Here is a 20,886-nt window from a genome sequence, read left to right as displayed (position 1 = left end):
AGAAACTCACATCCAACGGAAGAACTACAGCAGAACACGGGAAACCCTATCGGTGTTATCTCTCAGGCAGAGCTGTATTGCACCACCCGCAGTTTGATAAATCAAGTACAACGCTGCATCTACGAGAACGATGGGCATTTCCAACATCTTCTGTGATGTTCATTAACAACGATCAATCCCGCGTCAGTCTTATCGTAAATATTTACCGGGGCGGTTTTATTTTTCACACCCTGTATAGGATTCCGGTAAGCCTACCTCGTTATCAAACACAAGTCAAGCTTGTTGATATCTCCACTTACTGATATGAGACGTATGTCTACCTAGCAAATGCTAGCTCAGTAAGTAGCTACTTCTCTCCAAAAGCGAAAAACAACTTTATTACTTTATTAAATAAAAACATTTAATGTAGAGAACGTTTTCTGCCTAGACTGCAATTTTCAGTATAAAATTACAGCACGATGAATAGTTTCACTTGTTTTCTACAACCATCTTCATATTTATAAGCAAATGGAGGAGAAATACACTAAGAAAATATTGTACATTGAAGTAAGATATAAAACAATGTGTAACAGCTGAACAAATCATATAAGGAGATCAAACTGTAATAGTAATAGCGAACATGTAGCAGATCTACGTAACAGTAGTGTATTAGTAATGTGTTACTGCTTTTGAGAAGACATGTCGTGTAAGTCGTTGAAAAGCGGTGAACATGGATGGATAGGATGTGTGACTGCTGTGTACGGACGAAGGTGGAGCTGGCCACTGTTCGTGAACAGCTGAACGTGTGGATGGCCGCGGTCAGCCGTCTTCAGGCTGCTGCCTCGGAGTGTAGCGGCAGTGGGGAGGCTGGGCGTTGCATGGTACACCCCTGGTGTTACATGCTTCGTCCCCGGCCCCTGCTGTCGAGACATCTTCGCGGGTACCGGGCGCGGTTGGGCCACCCTCTCTCCAAGGGGAGTGGTTCGTTCAGTGGCGTTCGCGGCGCACGAGGCAGACGGTCAATGTGGAGTCTGGCCATGTGGCATCGCCCGCTCTGCCTGTGAGTGGACATGGGCCGCTCCTTCAGCAAGGTCCGAGTAGTCACACGGGGGGAGGAGTTTATTAGTGATTGAGAGCTCCAGCGTTAGGCGGGTGATGGAGCCCCTTAGGGAAATAGCGGAAAGATCGGGGAAGAAGGCCAGTGTTCAATCTGTCTGCCTGCCGGGCGGTCTCATCCGAGATGTGGAGGAGGCCCTGCCGGCGGCGATAGCGAGCACTGAGTGAAACCAACTGCAAACTGTTGCTCATGTCGGCACCAATGACTCCTGCCGTCTGGATTCAGAAGTCGTCCTCAGTTCTTATAGGCGGTTGGCCGAGTTGGTGAAGGCGGAAAGCCTCGCTCGCGGGGTGGAATCTGAGCTAACTATTGGCAGTATCGTTCCCAGCACCGATCGCGGTCCTCTGGTTTGGAGCCGAGTGGAAAGCTTAAACCAGAGGCTCAGACGATTCTGCGGAGATCTGTGGTGCAAATTTCTCGACCTCCGCTATCGGGTGGGGAAATGTAGGGTCCTCCTGAATAGGTCACGCGTGCACTACACGCAGGAAGCGGCTACAAGGGTAGCGGAGTACGTGTGTAGTGCACATGTGGGTTTTTTAGGTTAGAGAATTCCCTCCCTAGGTCCGACAATACGACTCCTGAGACGCGACAAGGTAGTAGTAGGCAAAACGCAACAATGAATAACAATATTAATGTGGTAATAGTAAACTATAGGAGCGTCTATAGAACTGTCCCAGAACTGCTCGCATTAATAAACGGTCACAGTGCCCACGTAGTAATAGGGACAGAAAGTTGCCTGAAACCAGACGTAAACAGCAATGAAATTCTAAACTCAGATTGGAATGTATGCCGCAGAGGCAGGCTGGACAGTGAAGGGGGAGGCATGCTTATAGCGATAAAAAGGGCAATAGTATCGAAGGAAATTGACGGAGATCCAAATGTGAAATAATATGGCTGAAGGTCACGGTTAAAGCAGGCTCAAACATGGTAATTGGATGTCTCTATAGGCCCCCTGGCACAGCAGCTGTTGTGGCAGAGCACCTGAAGGAAAGTTTGGAAAATATTTCGAGTAGATTTCCCGACAATGTTACAGTTCTGGGTGGAGATATTAATTTGCCTGATATGGACTGAGAGACTCAAACTTTTATAACGGGTGGCAGGAACAAAGAATCCAGTGAAATTTTTTTAAATGCATTATCTGAACACTACCTTGAGCAGTTAAACAGAGAACCGACTCGTGATGATAACATATTAGACCTTCTGGTGACAAACAGACCCGTACTATTTGAAACAGTTAACGCAGAACAGGGAATCAGCGATCATAAAGCTGTTAATGTGTCGATGATTTCAGCTGTAAATAGAAATATTATAAAAGGTAGGAAGATTTTTCTGTTTAGCAAACGTGACAAAAAGCAGATTTCAGAGTACTTGACGGCTCAACACAAAAGTTTTGTCTCAAGTACAGATAGTGTTGCAGGTCAGTGGACAAATCTCAAATCCATAGTACAATATGCATTAGATGAGTATGTGCCAAGCAATATCGTAAGAGACGGGAAAGAGCCACCGTGGTACAACAACCGAGTTAGAAAACTGCTGCTGAAGCAAAGGGATCTTCACAGCAAACACAAACATAGCCAAAGCCTTGCAGACAAACAAAAGTTACGCGAAGCGAAATGTAGTGTGAGGAGAGCTATGTGAGAGGCGTTCAATGAATTCGAAAGTAAAGTTCTATGTACGACTTGGCAGAAAAACCTAAGAAATTTTAGTCTTATGTCAAAGCGGTAGGTGGATCAAAACAAAATGTCCAGACACTCTGCGACCAAAATGGTACTGAAACAGAGGATGAAAGACTAAATTCCGAAATACTAAATGTCTTTTTCCAAAGCTGTTTCACAGAGGAAGACTGCACTGTAGTTCCTTCTCTAGACTGTCGCACACATAACATAATGGTAGATACCGAAATAGATGATAGAGGGATAGAAAAACAATTCAAATCGCTCAAAAGAGGAAAGGCCGCTGTACCTAATGGGATTACCAGTTCAATTTTACATAGAGTACGCGAAGGAACTTGCCCCCTTCTTGCAGCGGTGCACCGTAGGTCTCTGGATGAGCGTAGCGTTCCAAAGGATCGGAAAAGAGCGCAGGTCATCCGCGTTCTGAAGAAGTGACGTCGAACAGATGTGCAGAACTATAGACCTATATCTCTAACGTCAATCAGTTGTAGAATTTTGGAACATGTATTATGTTCGAGCATAATGACTTTTCTGGAGACAAGAAATCTACTCTGTAGGAATCAGCATGGGTTTCGAAAAAGACGATCGTATGAAACCCAGCTCGCGCTATTCGTCCTCGAGACTCAGAAGGCCATAGACACGGGTTCCCAGGTAGATGCCGTGTTTCTTGACTTCCGCAAGGCGTTCGATACAGTTCCCCACAGTCGTTTAATGAGCAAAATGAGAGCATATGGACTAGCAGACCAACTGTGTGATTGGATTGAAGAGTTCCTAGATAACAGAAAGCAGCATGTCATTCTCAATGGAGAGAAGTCTTACAAAGTAAGAGTGATTTCAGGTGTGCCGCAGGGGAGTGTCGTAGGAAAATTTCTATTCACGATATGCATAAATGACCTTGTGGATAACATCGGAAGTTCACTGAGGCTTTTTGCGGATGATGCATTAGTATATCGAGAGGTTGTAACAATGGAAAATTGTATTGAAATGCAAGAACATGTGCAACGAATTGACGTATGGTGCAGGGAATGGCAATTGAATCTCAATGTAGGCAAGTGTAATGTGCTGCGAATATACAGAAAGAAAGAGCCTTTATCATTTAGCTACAATATAGCAGGTCAGAAACTGGAAGAAGTTAATTCCATAAATTATCTGGGAGTAGGCATTAGGAGTGATTTAAAATGGAATGAACATATAAAGTTGATCGTCGGTAAAGCAGATGCCAGACTGAGATTCATTGGAAGAATCCTAAGGAAATGCAATCCGAAAACAAAGGAAGTAGGTTACAGTACGCTTGTTCGCCCACTGCTTGAAAATTGCTCACAGTGTGGGATCCGTACCAGATAGGGTTGATAGAAGAAGTAGAGAAGATCCAACGGAGAGCAGCGCGCTTCGTTACAGGATCATTTACTAATCGCGAAGGCGTTACGGAGATGATAGATAAACTCCAATGGAAGACTCTGTACGAGAGAAGCTCTTTAGCTCGGCACGGTCTTTTGTTGAAGTTTCGAGAACATACCTTCACTGAGGAGTCAAGCAGTATATTGCGCCCTCCAACGTATATCTCGCGAAGAGACCATGAGGATAAAATCAGAGAGATTAGAGCCGACACAGAGGCATACCGACAATCCTTCTTTCCACGAACAATACGAGACTGGAATAGAAGGGAGAACCGATAGAGGTACTCAAAGTACCCTCCGCCACACACCGTCAGATGACTTGCGGAGTATGGCTGTAGATGTAGATGTGAACATGTATTGACAAATATTATTAACTGTAGTCATGCAATGAAATTTGTGGGTCAACAAGACTGACAGTACAGAGATAAGAACTTCACGATGAGGGGGCCACGCTGTAAACTTGTCGAAAGAATTTAAAACCAAAAATTGTTAATGAGCTTATATCTGAATTCAGCTGGTCAGCAAGACCCCTTGCATAATTCTGTTACTTTTGATGTGCCTTGCCAGGCATGTTGGACGTGCAGCATTTTACGTTTAATATACAGGGTGAGTCACCTAACGTTACCACTGGATATATTTCGTAAACCACATCAATTACCGACGAACCGATTCCACAGACCGAACGGGAGGAGAGGGGCTAGTGTAATTGTTTAATACAAACCATACAAAAATGCATGGAAGTATGTTTTTTAACACAAACCTACGTTTTTTTAAATGGAACCACGTTAGTTTTGTTAGCACATCTCAACATATAAACAAATACGTAATCAGTGCCGTTTGTTGCATTGTAAAATGTTAATTACATCCGGAGATATTGTAACCTAAAGTTGACGCTTGAAACCTCCGACGTTCAGTTGCGTGTTGTAACAAACACGGGCCACGGTCGGCGAGCAGCATCTGCAGGGACATGTTTACGAAGACGACCGTGTTTACGAGTGTGGCTGTAGTGAACTGTTGTGGTTTGGTCTAGCTGTCGCAGTGTCCGAATGTAGCGCTTGCTGCTATTGTTATTCTGCATTCGTCTCCGCACGCAGACCAACTGTAGTACACCGTGTTACCAGACGTCTGTGATAGTGTAGTGTTGTAGGAACTGTGACCATGGTGTATTCTAACTCTGAAAAGGCGGACATGATACTCATCTATGGCGAGTGTCGACGAAATGCAGCTGAAGCCTGCAGGGTGTATGCAGAACGGTACCCGGACAGAGAGCATCCAACGTGCCGCACATTGCAAAACATCTACCGCCAACTGTATGCAACAGGTATGGTCGTAGCACGCAAACTGGTCCGTAACAGGCCCGTCACAGGAGAAGCTGGTGCAGTTGGTGTGTTAGCTGCTGTTGCCATGAACCCACACATGAGTACACGGGACATTGCGAGAGCCGGTGGACTGAGTCAAAGTAGTGTCATGCGCATACTGCATCGTCACCGCTTTCACCCGTTTCATGTGTCGCTACATCAGCAATTACATGGTGATGACATTAATCATCGAGTGCAATTCTGTCAATGGGCATTAACAGAGAGTGCGTTGCAGTTCTACCTGTTTACCGATGAAGCGGGTTTCACAAACCACGGGGCAGTGAATCTACGGAACATGCATTGCTGGTCCGTGGACAATCCTCGCTGGCTCAGACAGGTAGAGCGACAGCTGGACTGTAAATGTATGGTGCGGAATCATTGTCGACCACCTCATTGGTCCTCACTTCATTGCAGGGGCCCAAACAGCTGCAACGTACATCGCGTTTCTACAGAATGATCTGCCAACGTTGCTCGAAAATGTCCCACTGGAAACGCGTCGACGTATGTGGTATCAGCATGATGGTGCACCTGCACATTCCGAAATTAACACTAGGCTGACCCTTGACAGGATGTTCGACGGGCGTTTCATAGGACGCGGAGGACGCATTAATTGGCCAGCCAGTTCTCCTGATCTCACACCTCTGGAACTTCTTTCTGTGGGGTATGTTAAAGGAGAATGTGTACCGTGATGTGCCTACAACCCCAGAGGATATGAAACAACGTATTGTGGCAGCCTGCGGCGACATTACACCAGATGTACTGCGGCGTGTACGACATTCATTACGCCAGAGATTGCAATTGTGTGTAGCAAATGATGGCCACCAGATTGAACATCTATTGGCCTGACATGTCGGGACACACTCTATTCCACTCCGTAATTGAAAACGGAAACCACGTGTGTACGTGTACCTCACCCCTCATGGTAATGTACATGTGCGTCAGTGAAAAAGACCAATAAAAAGGTGTTAGCATGTCGACGTAATGTGCTGTTCCAGTCGCTTCTGTACCTAAGGTCCATCACCGTTCCCTTTGAATCCCTACGTAATTCGGTGCTCTCAGATACACACGATCGAACAGCGGAGGAGTGTTACTCAAGCGTCAACTTTAGGTTACAATATCTCCGGATGTAATTAACATTTTACAATGCAACAAACGGCACTGATTACGTATTTGTTTATATGTACAGATGTGCTAACAAAACTAACGGGGTTCCATTTAAAAGAACGTAGGTTTGTGTTAAAAAACGTACTTCCGTGCATTTTTGGCTCTACGCTGTACGTTGATGTTTATCATTTGACAGTTACGTTGGATTTATCTTCTACATATGGCACGTTCCCAGTTAACTATATAAGGCAGTTTCCCTGTCTTTCAATTTTAAATTCATTCCTTTGTTATCTTTACGATAGCAAAATTATTTGGCCATGGTTATTAATTTTCTAGATTTTTGTTTTGAATTTCTGGCTGTTACTCAGGCTTTGTGGCCTACATACGGCATGTTGGCAGTTAACTGTATAACATAGCTGCCTTGTCTTATAATTTTAAAATCACTTCCTCGTTATTTTCACAATATTAAAATTTTACTTCATTTTGGTATAAGCTTTTCAAGAATTTTTCTTTTAAATTCTTTTCATTTGTTTACACAATGGCTGACTAATCATGAAGTTTTTAACAACATAATGTCAGTCTTGTTGAATCACATTATGAATGCATTTCATTGCGTGATTGCATTTGATGATTTTTTTCAGTGCATGTTCAATGTTTTTTTACGATTCGAATGGTAAGCCATATTAAAAGGAGTAACATATTACTTACACTAATGGGTTAAATGGATCTCTTACATGTTCACTTTTACTATTGGAGTTGGCCCTCCTTGTATAATTTGTTCAGCTGTTATACAATGTTTTACACCCTATTTCATTGTACAATATTTTCTTAGACTAATTTTTCTCCATTTGTTTATAGCTAGTCATCGTGCTGTAATCGTATACTGAAAATTGCTGCGAGGCATATTTTTTACATTAAAAATTTTTTATTTAATAAATTACGTTAAGACCGCCGTCTCCTTCGTGACAATGTCAGGCTTCAATACTTTATTGATGCCTACCACTCATCCCCGATTTCATGACACAACTCTATTAAAACCTCGACTCTCCCAACAGGGCCTCGACTCCCGTCCTACCCTCGCGAGGGCTGCCGGCTAACTACCTGTATTTCGCTATCTCCAAACTGCTCCATAAATGGATTTAAAATCCCAGCCTTCCAGCCTATCAGAATCAGGAACAGAATATAGGCATTTTCATTGACGATATCTTACTGTCGCTAAAAGAGTTCTGTCATGTACTACTTCTTGGTGGCAGGAACTTCACACCAGCCATCATGAGGTGACAAATCCTTAATCTAGCCAAGTAGGTTCGAGCCACAGACTATTTAGGAGGGTTAGGAAAACATCAGTCCAACATCTTGTAACATAATTCTATTTAATTCTACACACCATTCAATAATTCGAGATCTGTTGTGGATAATTTGCTTAACTAAAGTTTGTTCTCATGGTACATAACACACTTTTGGCCTCTGGTAAGAAGCAAATAGATTTGGGCATAGAGCTGATTTTGAGCTTTTACAGCGTTTCAAATCTCTTTACTTATATTTACTTTATCTGATTTCATCAAGTGGTTAAAATTTCGGTGTTTTGTTTCTATCTCAGACATTATCCTCATCCCTAATAACATCACTGGAAGTCAGAGCAGCTAAAATCCTGAAACTACCAGCACCATCACATCGCTGAGAGGCAATCCACGTAACAATACCGTTGTGAAGAAGAAACAAAATAGGATTCAACATACTAAACCATCAATAGCGTTAGTGTCTTCCTTAGAGTAACTGTAGTCGACATAATCTTCTTGAGAGTTTCAGCGACTGTATACATATTGCAGATAATTCTCGTTCATTGTTTCATCTCAGTTGCACATTTTTAATTGCACTGCATGTCACTGTGGATCATCTTCTAATCTAAGTAAATGTGTCAGCAACCCGTCTTGTAAATTCTGAGCCACTTACCTAAAGAATATTAATGTTTAACGTTTCAGTGGTGTGGTCTGAAGATGATTTTTGATCAAATTGAATCCGGTTATCAGCTTCGTGTGATTTTTAGTTTTTAATAAATGTTAGTTATCAAGATAATTACTATATTAATCAAATCAGTTAGCTGTAAATTTCCAACAATGTTTTCAAAAGTAAAAAAAAAAAATTTTAGCGTCAATCCACATACAAGTATGGCATTGTACGTCCTTTGGCCTGGATGCATTCTACGATTTGGTTGGGAAAGCTGTCGTACAGCCGTTGTTTCTTTTCCTGAGGTAAGCTCGCCCTCAACTGTAGTATCTGGCGCTTGAAATACTGGATACAGGCAGTGGGACAAAGTTCATGTCCAAGCTGATCCAACACGTGTTCTATCGGGGGCAAACCAGGGGAACCTGCTGGCCACGGTAGTAGTTTGACATCATGTACACAGTGCCTTTCGTGGAGGTGCATAGTCCTGTTGAAAAACTGCTCCAGGAAGCTGTCGTGTGAGAGTTAACACACGACAAAGCAGAATGTGGGTGACGCAGCTTTGTGCTGAAAGAGTTCCCTCAATCTCTACCAGCTGTAACTTGAAGTCATACCCGAAGGCTCCCACACCTTGATATCAGAAGTAGGACCACAGAGCCTCTCCTAAACATTGAAAAATGGGTCATCTTCCCAGGTCACCGACACGCTAACCGACAATGGGCATTCAGCGTACTGCGGACCGCGATTCGTGCTTCCTGGTCGCAGCATCACTCGCAACGCAGGCGTTGATGTTAACGGCGTCCTATGCATAGGACAGTAACTCCCTGATCCGGCATCTTCGGGATGACGTACCGTTGCCGAGAGTACAGGCGCAGATGTGACGGTGTTACGATTTGGTTGGTTCACAGTACGACGATCCTCTCTTACTGTGATCACACGTGGTTGACCGGAACCTTGACGACGAGTATTCCTGCCCTCCTGTTCCCAAACAGTCCGACATCACACGCGAATTCCCCACAGATCTGCACGGTTCGATCATCTGGCGAAATGGAGGAACACATGGGGGCCCTTTTCATACACTGTCAAGTGCTGATAACGCTCACACTTGTACGGGCACCTACTTGTCCTATACATTGTCAGTCAAAATCTGAAACTGTTCACGCCCCTTATGTATCTTACCATGCCTGTTAACATCAGTAAACACTAATGCAGTCTGGTAGCTGTTCTACCCCTTGCAGAAAACTGCCACTCTAATCATTTACATATTTGCCGATTGTGGGAACAAGTAGGAAGTTCCGTTTACATCTGAACATGTCTTCTGGATGATTCACTTTTTTTCCAGCAGTGTGTATAGAGACTGAGGTGTTTTTCTTTTAAACAGAGGTGTATATCTTTCACGTATCTGCACGTTTAAGTAAAGATCCCAATTCTCTGTGATACACACGACGTTCCACTGCGGCACTACACGGTAGTTGCTAAATCATCCCCTGATGATTAGCCTTCTACCACCGAGCAGTGTGTCAGCAGTGAGCAAGTAGCAGCATTACTGCATTTACTAGGCAGTCTTGTATTTTAATAACCGTTTAAATTTTGCATCGAATTGCTTGTGCACTCTGTAGATTAGTTCAGACATTCTTTGCACAACAGTATTTAGCATGCATAGGGACTGCGACTGCTGTGTTCTGATGCAGGATGAGTTGGCATCCCATCGCTCCCAGCTCCAGGCAGTGTTGGCTTCGGTCACACAGCTTGAGGCTGTTGCCAATGGGCATCGCTAGGGGTCCGGACGAGGGTTTGTCAGGGATGGCCAGCTCGTCCCACGCATCCCCCGATTGGACCACGGCTGTGGCTGCCTGGGATACTGCCCACATTGAGGCTGACCCCTCACTGGTGATAGAGTAGGAGGTCATCTCGAGGTGTGGCAGGGGGCAAAAGACATTCTGGAGGGCTGAACAGAAGGCCTTTCCAGTTTGTCTGCACAAACCGGTTTCAGGCTCTGTCTCCAGCTGATACTGATCTTTGGCCAGACATGGCTGCTTGTCCTGTTCCAAAGGTTATACCTCAGTCTGCAAGAGCCGGGCGGTCGCAGATGGTGGGTTTACCAATAGTTGGGAGCTCCAACGTCAGGCACATAATGGGGCCCCTTAGGGATACGGCTGCAAGGGAGGAGAAGAAAACCAATGTGCACTCTGTGTGCATACAGGGGGGAGTCATTCCAGATGTGGAAAGGGTCTTTCCAGATGCCATGAAGGGCACAGGGTGCACCCATCTGTGGGTGATCGCTCATGTCGGTACCAATGATGTGTGTCGCTATGCATCAGAGGAAATCCTCTCTGGCTTCAGGCGGCTATCTCATTTGGTGAAGACTGCCAGTCTCGCTAGTGGGATGAAAGTAGAGCTCACTATCTGCAGCATCGTTGACAGGACTGACTGCGGACCTTTGGTACAGAGCCGAGTGGAGGCTGAGACGGTTCTGCGACCGTGTGGGCTGCAGATTCCTCGACTTGCGCCATAGGGTGGTGGGGTTTCTGGTTCCGCTGGATAGGTCAGTGGTCCACTACACACAGCAGGCGGCTACACGGGTAGCAGAGGTTGTGTGGCGTGGACTGGGCCATTTTTTAGAGTAGATGGCCTCAGACAAGCACAGAAAGGGCAACAGCCTCAAAGGGTGTGGGGAAAAGTCAGGACATGCGGGGAACAAGAAGCAGTCGGTATTGTAATTGTAAACTGTCGAAGCTGCGTTGGTAAAGTACCGGAACATCATGCGCTGATAGAAACCGCCGAAGCTGAAATCGTTATAGGTACGGAAAGCTGGCTCAAGCCAGAGATAAATTCTGACGAAAGTTTTACAAAGGCACAGACGGTGCTTAGAAAGGATAGACTGCATGCAATCGGTGGTGGCGTGTTCGTCGCTATTAGTAGTAGTTTATCCTGTAGTGAAATAGAAGTGGATAGTTCATGTGAATTATTATGGGTGGAGGCTATACTCAACAGCCGAGCTAGGTTAATAATTGGCTCCTTTTACCGACCTCCGGACTCAGCTGCATTAGTGGCAGAACAACTGAGAGAAAATCTGGAATATATTTCACATAAATTTCCTCAGCATGTTATATAGCATTAGGTGGAGATTTCAATTTACCAGATATAGACTGGGACGGGTGGTAGTGACAGAGCATCGAGTGACGTTATACTGAGTGCACTATCCGAAAATTACCTCGAGTAATTAAACAGAGAACCGACTCGTGGAGATAACATCTTGGACCTACTGGTAACAAACAGACACGAACTTTTCGTCTCTGTAAGCGCAGAACAGGAAATTAGTGATCATGAGGCCGTTTCGGCATCTCTGAATATGGAGGTAAATAGGAATATAAAAAAAGGTAGGAAGGTTTATCTGTTTAGCAAGAGTAATAGGAGGCAGATTTCAGACTACCTAACAGATCAAAACAAAAAATTCTGTTCCAACACTGACAATGTAGAGCGTTTATGGAAAAAGTTCAAGACAATCGTAAAATGCGTTTTAGACGGGTACGTGCCGAGTAAAACTGTGAGGGACGGGAAAAACCGACCGTAGTTCAACAACAAAGTTAGGAAACTACTGCGAAAGCAAAGAGAGCTTCACTGCAAATTTAAACGCAGCCAAAACCTCTCAGACAAACAGAAGCTAAACGATGTCAAAGTTAGCGTAAGGAGGGCTATGCGTGAAGCGTTCAGTGAATTCAAAAGTAAAATTCTATGTACCGACTTGACAGAAAATCCTAGGACGATCTGGTCTTACGTTAAATCAGTAAGTGGATCGAAACAGCATATCCAGACACTCTGGGATGATAATGGCATTGAAACAGAGAATGACACGCGTAAAGCTGTTTCTCAGACGAAGACAGCACTGCACTTCCTTAGCTGAATCCTCGCACGAACGAAAAAATGGCTGACATCGAAATGTCCAAGGAATAGAAAAACAACTGAAATCACTCAACAGAGGAAATTCCACTGGACTTGACGGGATACCAATTCGATTCTACACAGAGTACGCGAAAGAACTTGCCCCCCTTCTAAGAGCCGTGTACCGCAAGTCTCTAGAGGAACGGAAGCTTCCAAATGACTGGAAAAGAGCACAGGTAGTTCCAGTTATCTAGAACGGTCATCGAGCAGATGCGCAAAACTATAGGCCTATATCTCTGACATCGATCTGTTGTAGAATTTTAGAACATGTTTTTTGCTCGCGTATCATGTCATTTCTGGAAACCTAGAATCTACTCTGTAGGAATCAACATGGATTCGGGAAACAGCGATCATGTGAGACCCAAATCGCTTTATTTGTTCATGAGGCCCAGAAATGTTAGATACAGACTCCCAGGTAGATGGTATTTTCATTGACTTCCGGAAGGTGCTCGATACAGTTCCGCACTGTCGCCTGATAAACAAAGTAAGAGCCTACGGAATATCAGACCACCTGTGTGGCTGGATTGAAGAGTTTTTAGCAGACAGAACACAGCATGTTGTTCTCAGTGGAGAGACGTCTACAGACGTTAAAGTAACCTCTGGCGTGCCACAGGGGAGTGTTATGGGACCATTGCTTTTCACAATATATATAAATGACCCAGTAGGTAGTGTCGGAAGTTCCATGCGGCTTTTCGCGGATGATGCTGTAGTATACAGAGAAGTTGCAGCATTAGAAAATTACTGCGAAATGCAGGAAGATCTGCAGTTGATAGGCACTTGATGCAGGGAGTGGCAACTGACCCTTAACATAGATAAATGTAATATTGCAAATACATAGAAAGAAGGATCTTTTATTGTATTATTACATGATAGCAGATCAAACACTGGTAGCAGTTACTTCTGTAAAATATCTGGGAGTATGTGTACGGAACGATTTGAAGTGGAATGATCATATAAAATTAATTGTTGGTGAGGCGGGTGCCAGGTTGAGATTCATTGGGAGAGTCCTTAGAAAATGTAGTCCATCAACAAACGAGGTGGCTTACAAAACACTCGTTCGACCTATATTTGAGTATTGCTCATCAGTGTGGGATCCGTACCAGGTTGGGTTGACAGAGGAGATAGAGAAGATCCAAAGAAGAGCGGCGTGTTTCGTCACAGGGTTATTTGGTAAGCGTGATAGCATTACGGAGATGTTTAGCAAACTCAAGTGGCAGACTCTGCAAGAGAGGCGGTCTGCATCGCGGTGTAGCTTGCTGTCCAGGTTTCGAGAGGGTGCGTTTCTGGATGAGGTATCGAATATATTGCTTCCCCCTACTTATACCTCCCGAGGAGATCACGAATGTAAAATTGTAATGACAGTGGCACGTAAAGCGCGGAGTATAAATGAAGATGTAGATGCAGTAGATCTTGCTGTTGTAAACTGACACCGTACGCAGCCAACGCACACAGATGTTCATGAGGCGCTCGCCATCTGGCACGACGCAGGTGGCACTCGTGGCGTATCGAATATTACGCGCTTGGCGACCACCGCCCCGTTTTTCTTACCAAATATCTGGGAGTATGCGTCCGGAACGATTTGAAGTGGAATGATCATATAAAAATAATTGTTGGTAAGGCGGGTGCCAGGTTGAGATTCATTGGGAGAGTCCTTAGAAAATGTAGTCCATCAACAAAGGAGGTGGCTTACAAATCACTCGTTCGACCTATATTTGAGTATTGCTCATCAGTGTGGGATCCGTACCAGGTTGGGTTGACAGAGGAGATAGAGAAGATCCAAAGAAGAGCGGCGTGTTTCGTCACAGGGTTATTTGGTAAGCGTGATAGCATTACGGAGATGTTTAGCAAACTCAAGTGGCAGACTCTGCAAGAGAGGCGGTCTGCATCGCGGTGTAGCTTGCTGTCCAGGTTTCGAGAGGGTGCGTTTCTGGATGAGGTATCGAATATATTGCTTCCCCCTACTTATACCTCCCGAGGAGATCACGAATGTAAAATTGTAATGACAGTGGCACGTAAAGCGCGGAGTATAAATGAAGATGTAGATGCAGTAGATCTTGCAGTTGTAAACTGACACCGTACGCAGCCAACGCACACAGATGTTCATGAGGCGCTCGCCATCTGGAACGACGCAGGTGGCACTCGTGGCGTATCGAATATTACGCGCTTGGCGACCACCGCCCCGTTTTTCTTACCAAATTTTCGTTTCATCACCCCACATCTGATCGAGAACATTTACGAATAACTGTGTTGAAATAATATGGGAACATTTATTATTTATAATATTATTATTTTCTTTATTGACGGTAACTCTGTTGTATGTATAAATCTATGGTAACAACACATTTATAATATTCCGAGTGTACAATATTTTGACATACCTCAATTCCTTACTTGATATATTACTGAATAGTGGAATAAGTAGATTATGTTATCCCAGCGCTGTAATGTTGGCTCAGGAATGGCAATCATGCTTCGAACAATATTTTTATATCTAGGATAATGTCCGTTCTTACCCTACGAAATGGTAAAAGAACTGTGCTGAGTTACCTTAAGTAAAGGGAATGGTTAACCCCTTTGAAAATGTGTGGTGTATGATACACAGATCTTGCGGCTACATGCGGCGTATGGTGTGAATGTAGACACGATACCTGAGCGGTCTGTTACAGATTGGTGCGTAATGAATGCGGTATCGTCGTGAGTTAATTACCTTTCAACGAGTGTGGATTGACCACTCTGTCAATCCGGGAGCAGGGAGCAGGTAATTGCTCATGGCACCGACAGCACCTATTGGGATAGCTGAAATCCAAACATATTATAGAAATGGTTGTATTTATGTACTCGTGTGTGTGTGTGTGTGTGTGTGTGTGTGTGTGTGTGTTTGTGTACGTTCCACGTCTCCTCCTAAATCAGTGGACCAGTCAACCAAACTAGATACGTATATTACTTACAGTCTGTACTGAATCGCTGTGGGGTAAGGACCACTTGGGACGGGTTGCGGGTGAAAGAAACGTAGTCCACGACGCGTGAATGCCCAGACTTTATTCTTTCAGTGTTTAAAAATGAGAGCACTTTGACGTGCAACAAATTTTATACATAATTTCAAACATTTACGAAACTTTTTCTCGCTGACAGCCCACAAAATGAACAAAGAAATAAATTTATCGCTTACTACATTTTCGCTGTTGATGCATAAAACTGGCGCATCAGGCATAGCGTTTTAATTTATTACTTCTTCACTACGTAACTGCATTCGTGACACTTTTCAGAGAATACTCACAGATAACACTGAACGTACGACCAAAATTATATTATTGTGCACGAATACTTTAGAAGACAGGACGTATAAACATTGAGAAGCGTGAAAAACTGCCGCATCATGCATGTCGTTTAAATTTATTACATCTTTGTCACAAACTGTATCCGCATCGCATTTCGTATACAGTATCAACATATACCACTGGATGTACCTGCAAAATTATATCGTTGTTCGATACCTAGGCCAGGGGACATTACGTCATAGATATTGAGCTTAAAATGAAACTGCAGAGCGAAATTCCCTAAAGATACGGATGAAATACGTGGACAAGTAGGTGTTAATAATATGCGTAATACATGCGACATACGCCTACGTGATGAAAGCCATGGGCAAACGCCTTCTACTAAACTTTTCGTTATATTTCAGCCAAATTCAACAAACATATTACTTAAATTAGCTTAACAGCTCATCCATCCAAGTTGCCGACAAGAATAATATACGGAAGAATGGAAAAGGAAACTGGGGATGTGTTAGATGACGATAATTTCAGTTTTAGGGAAGGTAAAGGCACCACAGACACAGTTCTGACGTTGCCATTGATAATGGAAGCAAAATGGAAGAGCAATCAAGGCATGTTTGTAGGTTTTGTCACCTGAAAAGAGCCTTCTAGTGGTGCAAGATGTTCGAAATTCTGAGAAAAATAGCGGTAAGCTATAGGGAGAGACGCGTAATGTACAGTATTATGTACAACGACTAACAGGGAGAAATTTAATTGGAAGACTAAGACCGAAGTGCTCGGATTGAAAACAGTGTAAGACAGTAATGTAGTCTTTCGCCCCTACTGTTCAATCTATACATCGAAGAAGCAACAACAGACATAAAAGAAAGATTCAAGACTGGAATTAAATTTCAGGGTGGTATGATATCAATTATAAGAATCGCTAATGACATTACTATCCTTAGTGAAAATAAAGTAGTATTACAGGATCTGCTGAATGGAGTAAACAGTCTAATGAGTACAGGATATGGATTGAGAGTAAATCGAAGAAAGACGAAAGTAATGAGAAATATCAGAAATGAGATCAGAGAGAAACTTAACATCAGGATTGATGATCAAGAAATAGACGAAGTTAAGGAATTCTGCTACCTAGGCAGCAAAAGACTCATGACGGATGGAGCAAGGAGGAGATAAAAAGCAGAAGAAATTTCTGAGAACATACGTTGGGAGCTCAGTATTGTATGGTGGTGAATCATGGACTGTGGAAAAATCAGAAAAAAGAGAATCGAAGCATTTGAGACCAGGTGCTACAAAATAAAGTTGTAAATTAGGTGGACTGAAAAGGCATGAGGACCTGTTCTGGAGAATCGGCGAGGAAAGGAAGGGATAGGACAGCAGGACATTTGTTAATACATCAGGGAATAACTTCCATGGTAATAGAGGCAACTGTAGAGGGTAAAAACTGTAGAGAAATACATCAAGCATATAATTGAGGACATAGATTGCAAACGCTACTCTGAGATGAAAACCCTGGCTCACGAGAGAAATTCGTGGCGAAGCATTTCAAACCAGTCGAAGACTGATTACTCAAAGAAAACCTCCTACTGAGGTGGGAGTGATAACGTGGAGAGAGAAGGGGAGAGGATGGGGAGGACAGACAGAAGGCGGAAGGAGGTGATGGACACAGAAAGGTGATGGAAGAGATGGTGAGAAAGAGGGGAAAGTGGAAACGGACAGAGGAAGGAAATAAGAGGAAACAGGCAAAGAGAAGTGGATGAGATGGACGGTGAGAGGGGGTTAGAAGGTAATAGAGAGGAGGAGGAGATGGATTTAGAAGGGGCAGAGGACCAGAGGGGGAAGGATTAGATGGACAGCGAAAGGAATGAGGTGGAGATGAATAGGGTCAGGCGGGAGGAGGAGATAGGCAAATAGGGTAGGAACAGATGGGCAGAGAGAGGGGTAAAAGAAAATTGACAGAGAGAGGAAGGAAAGAGGAGGAGGAGGAGTAGATAGTGGAGGAGGAGGGGGAAAGGAAGTTAGAGGGGGCGAGGAGGAGATGGAAAGATGAGAAAGGGCAGATAGACAGAGGGGAGAGCACCAGATGGATAGAGAGATGGATTGAAGGAGATGGATAGAGAGGAGTGTGGTGGAGATGGTTGGAGTATGAAGGGGGAGGAGATGGAGTAAGGTCGACGCTGACAGAATGGGGGAAGGAGGAGGCTAATAGAATGTTGGAATAAATACACAATGGAGGAATGTTGGGTCCTCAACAACTAATTGTATATAATACGTTCGCCAGAGTATTATAAGTCTACCCCTCTGAAAGAATAAATGCGCACATTAATCAGATTAGAAATGTTCAAACATATCCGTTCGGTCTTTCTTGCATGGCTGCACAGCAATACATTCTAACCGTGAATCGAGAGCTAAAAATGATTTTGTGGTTGGGTATGCGAAAAATTTTATGGAAAGGAATCCTGGTAAGAGCTGCGTATATTCTTAATGAATTTCAATGCACAAGCTATATTGATGATAATGCAGAGAAATCATATAAGCGCGAAAAAACGAGGAGAATCATCGCCAGGGTTTGGTACGCATGGATGGCTTACCTTCGTACTGCAACGTTGGTTGCGGCGGCGAAACTGATCTCGGGGTCACACCTACCTGGCATAGGAAGCAAGGAAGCAGACGTTTATCACTCAGGATGGTGGCCACACGACTAGTGTTCTTCCTGACACAACCCGTCTACAAATGGCGTGTTGCAGCATCCCGGAAACCGTTCGCTTTTCTTCTGCGGTTGGCTTCATGGAATCTGTTCCGCTGGCTCCAACTACATTGTCTGTGCCGTAAGCATGCTCATCCCTCAGGAACAATAGCAACAATAGAAGAATTTTCCTCTTTCAGTTTCGTGATATGTTCGATTTCAGGCTAGTTCTGGTAACTTTTCATCTGTGTTAATTTTTCAAAAGAGATTTCAACTTCAGCTTCTCAGTCGGACTTTCAGACTTTAACATTACTGTGTAGGTGACGTAACTTCATAGTGACTAGTGGCTCTACGTAACCATTAATTACAACACACGTGAAAATCCTATATTCAAAGTATCTTCGTATATTTCATGCAGTTGTTATGAACACAATGCACCTGACCAACTATATGTAAATATTACGATTCCGTATAAACTTCTGTCTCAATCGCTGGATCTCAAATACGTAACACTTACACAGCCAGTGAACGTCATCACATCAGAATGTATGTAAAAACTATACTTGTTTCACTGTAAGTAATCTGAACATACAATCACTGATTCCTAAGAGCACAAGACAATGTTTAGTTCTGGCCCTTGTAAACACTTGGCTTCCATTTGCGGCAACGAATAAACAGGCAGTTGCGATGCAATTGCGTTTCACTTGAAAACGCTGAAACAAATCGCGCTGCTTTTGCCATTACTAAGACATAACTTGCAAAGAGCAGTGGAAGTAATAATCTGATCTCGCGAGCTGCAATGTTAATCCGATCTGCTATGTTTTCAAACTTGTAAGTAGCAAGTGGGTTGTGCTCAACTTTTAAAACTATTTTGGTTCAGTAGAACATTTAACAGCGAAATTAAAAGAGTGTGAAAAAGACTGTATTACAGATCATTGTTTCTACAATGCCAACACCAAAAACAAAGCTCTTAAAATTAATTTTTTAGTCTAAACTTCTAACATTCAGGAGCTACGAAAGTTAGAAACCTAAACTGAAAAGGCTCTTTAAACACACCACTCACCTTTCTGCACAGCTGGCGTACGCAGCAAATTACATTCTTTAATATATATCAAGTGCGGCGACAGCATTCATAAATCACGCCTCCATACCAATAGGCAGACCTACTTCACTTAACGCTCGGTACTGCAGTATTGCTCACACACTGACTACTTCACAATAATATAAACTTTTTAATCCTGAGGACCTTCTTTATACATGGTGATTCCGATGTCCTTGCCAATGGGTTTTGTGTTTTTATGCAACCCACAACGCCTTCTAAAACCACGGGCACGGTTTTTATCTACTCTCGCTCGCTACAAGCAATGTGTTGGTCTTACAGAAAAAATAAACAGGGCCTTTTTCTAGTAAATTTAATGTAGCTAAATTCTGTACAGGGATACGTTTTCGCTAGAGGCCGTATTTCCCGAATCATTCAAGATAAAGGTATAAAAGTTGTCCACAAACACGTTTTTCTTGAATATCTCGAAAACCGTAGCGTTCAGCAAAAAGATATCCCAGTATAAAATTTAAACATATTAAATATCCTACAAAAAGGTCCTATTCATTTTTCTAGAGGACTAATAGTTTGCGCGTTGCGAGCGTGAGAGTATGAAAACATCACACGTAAATTTTGGAGGCACTGCAGTTTGTATAAAACCCATTGGCAGAGACAGCTGACTAATCCTGTGTATCTACTCAGGAAAAGTATTTATCGTGTCAAATATCACAAAGAAAACGGCATTTCTCATAATGCAACAAACTTTCAACTTGCAGATTTCAATAAAAAAGAAATCATGTACACAGATACCTTTTCAGTATGAAATATCCAGCTTTGCTGCGACGAATCAAAATATATGTATCGCTATACGTGTGATTATAATCACTGTTACACTCATGGATCGTAGGATATTACACAAGAATTTGTGTTTCTAATGTCAAGAATGTCTCAAATAAGAACATATTTCCACACTCGTAAGCAGCCAAGTAGAATTACCACAAGTCTATGACGAAGAGACATCACGTCGTCTCTGGAGAACCATACATCTTGATCTACTGTGCTTATTGTGATGCCGTGCGTTCATACAGCGCTGTCGCCGCACGTAAGACGCGGCCACCGCCTTCTCGAGCACCTTGTGCCAATGCTCCAGTGGCAGCAGCGCGGCATACTTCGAAGTGCTCACATTGGGTGCGCCACAAGAGATGCAGCAGTCATACCGCTGGAGTCGACTGAGCCAATCAGGATGCAGACTCACGTGATTAAGGGGAGATTGTACCTTCGTAGGGGACAAAATATAAAAAATCTTTTAGCTCATAAACATTCTTTGGACTGTATTTTACTATTGGAATATGTTTTCTAAGGACATTTTGATCAT

This window comes from Schistocerca americana, chromosome 5 (assembly GCF_021461395.2).
Source record: "Schistocerca americana isolate TAMUIC-IGC-003095 chromosome 5, iqSchAmer2.1, whole genome shotgun sequence".
In the NCBI taxonomy this organism is placed as follows: domain Eukaryota; kingdom Metazoa; phylum Arthropoda; class Insecta; order Orthoptera; family Acrididae; genus Schistocerca; species Schistocerca americana.
Note: the sequence above shows the minus strand (reverse complement) of the source record.